We start from the raw sequence: 6,000 nt of genomic DNA, 5'->3' as shown, positions 1-6,000 counted from the left end.
AATGGAGCACCCAGCATTAGATCTTATGCACACACGTACACTCCAGAGAGACTGTGCTGGGAGAATGCCCCACTGAGCCCAAGATGGGCTGAGGGGCAGAGAGAGGGGCCCTTTTTCCATTCCTTTATTACTATTCAGACTGTTGCACATAGTGACCCCAAACCTAGGAAGGTCGTAGGTGATATGAAGTTTTGACTCCAATTCTGCCTCTACCTACAGGGACCCAGCGTAATTACTTTAGGCAACCTTCCCTCTCTCCCTGGCCTAGAGCACCCCAAAACCAGAAAGAAGGGAAGTTAACTACAGTGTTTTCCTTTGCACTGATTCCCAATTCATCCAAGAAGGGACTTGGTAGCGGCTCTCCTTCATTATCCTTGTGTCATGGGCTTGTGAATGTCTGCTAGCTAAATCCCTAGGGTACAGTGACCCCAGCCTTCTGTTTGTCCCAAGATGGCCCTCTGCCCCGACCATGCTGTGTGAATAAATACCAAATCCGACACATATGCATATTAAAACTGCCCTGCCTGCCACATCTGCCCTTTTTTGCGTTCTCTAGTATTAACTCCTCTAGGCCAGAGCAGAGATTGGGGGATGGAGGTGGGCATGCCACAGTGAAGAGTATTGCAGAGTCAAGTTGTTTTGACTACATAGTCAAAACAAAAAAGAAAACTTTCCTTTTCATTTTAAATTCACAGGCAGTCTCAAGAAACTGTTTAGAGAGAGTTTAAGGTAGGAGCTTTTAGGATGTGGGACCAAAACTCTAGTGGGAGGGGAGGGCTGCCTCCCAGCCCAGCCCAGCCCAGCCCACCCAGCCTGCCTCCTCTGGCCACAGCTGCAGGACACCTGCCTTAACTCATACACCTCAGGTACTCCACAGTTTTGCCTTAAAGGACCTTCCCAAGCTCCCCAGCCTTGTCTGTCTTCTCCCTCAGAGAGATGCTTGCGGAATTGGGAAGGGGGAATAGCGTGAATTGTCTTCCCAGTCAGGATATGTTTATAAGAGAGCAGGACAAGAGGGAGGGAAAGAGAGATATGAATGAGATGAATGAGAATGGATAAGGATCCTGCCTTTAAAGAGGGGTGGGTGAGACGGGAGAGAGAACAGGGTCATCTTCTGCAGTCCAGTAATTTCTTAGTAAGGCAAAATAATCTAAAAAGATTCACCTGTCCTCCCACCTCCGTACTGCTGTGAGACTGCTCCGTCCTGTGCTCTCTGTGTGGAGTACGCACAGCTTGAGCCAACCCTGGGCTAAAGGTGATGGACTGTAAGAAAAAAAAAAGTGAAAAGAAAGAAATGCAAACACAACTTCCTTGACGTTAAGGCCAACCATTTTCCTGCCAGTGACTCACCAGGTCTGAATAATCTAACTCCCACTGAAGCAAACCTAACTGTCGCCGCTGAGTGTTTGGATCCCAGACAGAAATCATTCCAGGGTTTTGGACCTGGCTGGTCTGGAAAATAGTCCCGAAAGATAAGGTGTTACTGGGTGGGAAGGGTATGGAAGTGCCTGATGAGAGGAGAACACAGACAAAAGAGAAAATTTCAGAAATAAACTTCAGTGGTTTTTATGGCCTAACACAGGGATTTGGAAAATCTTCTCTCAGACGATTTTGGCTCATGCTTTCCTGTTCCAGTTCCCTGTCTCCACTGAGATAATTTATGTGTTTGGTAGATCTGTATGAAACACCTACTATGTGCTGGGCATTGATTTCAGGAGCAACTGGGGCCGACAGAACCAAACTCTCCTTGCCCTCCAGGTCAGCACAGTCTTGCTCAGGCAGAGATGGGTGAGGAGACTTTAACACAGATGGCAAGTGAGACATGCACACATGCTTTGGGACATATATGCAGATCATCATCTCTGACCAAGGAGTCACAGAACTTCATTAAAAGAGACAACACGTGAGCTGCACACTGAGGTGTAAGTAGGAGCCCAACAAACACCCAGGACAACTGAACATGACCTAGAATCTAGGACGTGAATCTCTTTCCCTGGGCAAAGGCAGGACTCAGTTTAAGCTGGTCAAGGGGCCATGGGCTTCCTGGCAAGAAAGTGTGTCCTGACATTTGACTGTTCAGAATCATAGCTGCTAGATAATGAGACGAGAAAGAGAGAGAGAGAGAGAGAAGCCTGATTTGCAAAGCAAAATTCTGCTGGAGACCTTGTGAAATGCAGTGATAGGCCCCCACCCTTGGAGTTACTGATTCAGTAACAAGTTCCCAAGTGATGCCGATGCAGCTGTCCTGGGAACACACTTTGAGAACCACTGACCTAAGCCAGTCTGGTTTGGTTTCTAATATTAGTAAAGGGGTGAGAGAAAGTGCCAGAATGGCAGACAACCAGGTAGGGACCAGAAGTAGAGGTGCTCAGAAAGGGTGATCCAGAGAACAGTGCCTTCCACGTAGTCCACGAGGCTGCCTGCCGCATACGGACTGGCTCCTACACCCTCAGGTCCTCCCCAGCCCTCAGTAGCTTGACCTTGAGGCCTCGCTCTCCTGCATTTGGCTGTTTTGGCCAGTGATATGACCAATGAGGGCTCTGAAATTTTGGCAAACGTTTGCGGTCAGGTATCAGACTAAAACTAACTGTGTGATTTATTTTCTAATTATTAGGACCTTTAGCACCCAGGATACTAGAGGGTGTCCCCAGCTTGCTGAAGCAACAGGCATGTTTGACCTCCAAAACCACCTCGGGTGTTGGGCTTTCCTCCTTAAGACCAAAATTAGACCAATTTCCTTAACCACATATTGCATTTGTTAATTAATCCTGCCCTATTTTACCTTTTAATGAATAAAAGCAAATATTTAAAGAAAGATTATTTAATTAAAAATAAGACAATATAGTAAATTAAAGTGGTAGTAAAATCCTTGTTCAAGGAATGACAATTTTTAGAATTCTAAAAATCTTAATGAAAGTAAAAGTATTATTTCTATCATGCTTTTTTCAATGTTATGTATCTTTAAAAATATTTTATTTATTTATTTTTAAATAAGAGAGGGAAAGAGAGGGAGAGAGGGCAAGAAACATTAATGTGTGGTTGCCTGTCATGTGCCCCCTGCTGGGGACTTGGCCCACAACCCGGGCATATGCCCTGACTGGGAATGGAAACTCTTTGGTTTGGAGGCCTGGGCTCCATCCACGGAGTCATACCTGCCAGGCCTCTGTCATGCTTTTTAAAAAGTTTTTTATTTAAAAGTTTTTGATTTTGCCCTGGCTGGTGTAGCTCAGTGGATTGAGCACAGGCCTGCGAACCAGAGAATCGCAGTTCGATTCCCAGTCAGAGCGCATGCCTGGGTTGCAGGCCAGGTCCCACTGGGGGATGTGTGAGAGGCAACGACACATTGATATGTCTCTCCCTCTCTCCTTCCCTTCCCCTCTAAAGATAAATAAATAAAATCTTTAAAAAATAAATAAAATAAAAGTTTTTATTTTATTTTTTTGTCTCCTTTGGATTATCTTTTGACTTATGTTTTTATTTGGTTCAACATTCAAAAGCTTTAGGAAGGTAAGAAGTCTTTCTCTCCACCTGCCCCATCCCTGACAGGGAACCACTGATATTACATTCTTGTTTATTCTTCAAAAGACATTCTATGCCTATGCCAGCAAACATAATATTCTTTTCCCTCTTCACACAAATTTTAGCAGACTACAAATAAACAAACACAATAAAGTTACAAGATACAATTGTAAGGTGCTTTCCTTCACCTGGCTTCTTTATCCTTAACAATGTACCATGGAGACCACCTCATGAGGGTATAATACTAACCTCCTAGTCTTTTTACTAATTTAATTTTGTATTATTAAATGTATCAGGGTGATATTGGTTGATAATAGCATTATATAAATTTCAGGTATACATCTAAACAATAAGACATCAGTATACTCTATTGTGTGCTTACCACTCAAAGTCTAGTCTCCTTCCATCACTAGATATGCAACTCTCTTTATCCTCTTGGTCTCCCCCCAACACTTTCCTTCTGGTAAGCACCATATTGTTGTCTGTTAACTATGAGTTTGTTTTTTTGTTTGTTGGTTGGTTGGTTGATTTTGTTTATTTATTTATAGTTTCTGTTTTATATCCCACATATGAGTGAAATCATATAGTTTGCCTTTTCCATCTAACTTATTTTAGTTAGCATAATATGCTCAAAATCTGTCCATACTGCTGCAAATGACAATATCTCATTTTTTTTTATGGCTAAGTAGTGTTCCAGGCACATATATGTATCACATTTTCTTTACTAGTCATTTGTCAAAGGACACTTAGGTTGGTTTCAAGTCTTGGCTACCATGAATAATGCTGCAATAAATATAGGGACACACATACATTTACAAATAAGTGTTTTCTGTTTTTTGGAGGTAAATACTCAGAAGAGGGATTGCTGAGTCATCTGGTAGCTCTATTTTTGTAATTTTTTAAGAACCTCCATACTGTTCTCCACAGTGGCTGTGCCAGTTTACCTTCCCACCAACAGTGCACAAGGGTTCCCTGGTGATATTGAGCATCTCTTCATATATGGCCATCTATATGTCTTCCTTGGAAAGTGTCTATTCAAATGGGTCCTCTGCCCATTTTTAATTGGACTACTTGTTTTCTGTTGTTGTTGTTGAGTTATATAAGTTCTTTATATATATCGACTATTAATGCCTTATCAGGGGTATCGTTCAAACATATTCTCCCAATGGCTGGTTGCCTTTTTTGTTTTGTTGGTTTCTTTTGCTGTGCAGAAGCTTTTCAGTTTGATTTGGCCCCACTTGTTTATTTTTTTGCTTTCAGTTCCCTTGGATTTAGGGTCAAGTTCACAAAGAACCCTCTGAGACCAAGGTCCATAGATTTAGTGTTTATGTGTTCTTTTCTATATTTAAAAAATATTTTATTTTTTTTGTGAGAAGGGAAAGGAGGGAGAAAGAGAGGGAGAGAAACATCAGCGTGCAAGAGATACATCAGTTGGTTGCCTTTTGTATGCCCCCAACTGGGGACCTTGCCGGCAACCCAGGCATGTGCCCTGACTGAGAAATGAACCAGTGACCTTTTGGTTTGCAAGCTGGCGCTCAACCCACTGAGCCACACCAGCCAGGGTTCTTCTCTGTATCTTATTGTTTCAGGTCTTCTGTGTAGGTCTTTAATCTGTTTTGAGTTAATTTTTGTGTATGATGACAAATAGCACCCTAGTTTCATTGTTTTGCATGTGGTTTTCTAGTTTTCCCAACATCATTTATTAAAATGACTTTCTTTCCTATCATATAAGTATACCTCCTTGGTGGAAAATTAATCGCCTGTGTATGCATGTGTTTATTTCTGGGCTCTCAGTTCTATTCCACTGGTCTGTGTATGTTTTGCCAATACTATATCATTTTGATTACTGTAGCTTTGTAGTATAGTTTGAAGTCAGGTGCTATGATGCCTTAGGCTTTGATCTTTTTATTCTGGATTGCTTTGGCTATTTGGGATCTTTCAAGGTTCCATACAAATTTCAAGATCTTTTTTTTTTGTTCTATTCTGTGAAAAATGCTATTGGGATTTGAATGGAGATTTCATTAAATCATTATGTTGCTTTAGGTAATATGGCCATTTTAATACTATTAAGTCTTGCAATCGATGAACATAGAATATCTTTCCATTGCTTTGGGTTTTCCTCAATTTCTGGTAATAGTGTCTTGTAGTTTTCAGTGTACAGGTCTTTCAGATCCTATGTTAATTTTATTCTTAGGTACTTTATCCTTTTATCCAATTGTATCTTGTAACTTTACTGTGCTTGTTTATTTCTCCCAATAGACTTTTCTGGAGTCTTTAGGATGTTCTGTACATAGTGACAGTTTTATTTCTACATTCTGAAAATAGTGGCAGGTTTATTTCTTCATTTCCGGGTTGGATGCCTTTTATTTATTTCCCTTGCCTGATTGCTGTGGCTAGGTAGGTTGAATGGCAGTGGTGAGAATGCGTATCTGTGTCTTCTTCCACCTATCACCACCTATTCTTCTTCTTTCCACCTATCTG

The sequence above is a fragment of the Sturnira hondurensis genome, unplaced genomic scaffold (genome assembly GCF_014824575.4).
Source record: "Sturnira hondurensis isolate 20B ecotype Veracruz unplaced genomic scaffold, ASM1482457v3 Scaffold0005309, whole genome shotgun sequence".
NCBI lineage: Eukaryota > Metazoa > Chordata > Mammalia > Chiroptera > Phyllostomidae > Sturnira > Sturnira hondurensis.
Note: the sequence above shows the minus strand (reverse complement) of the source record.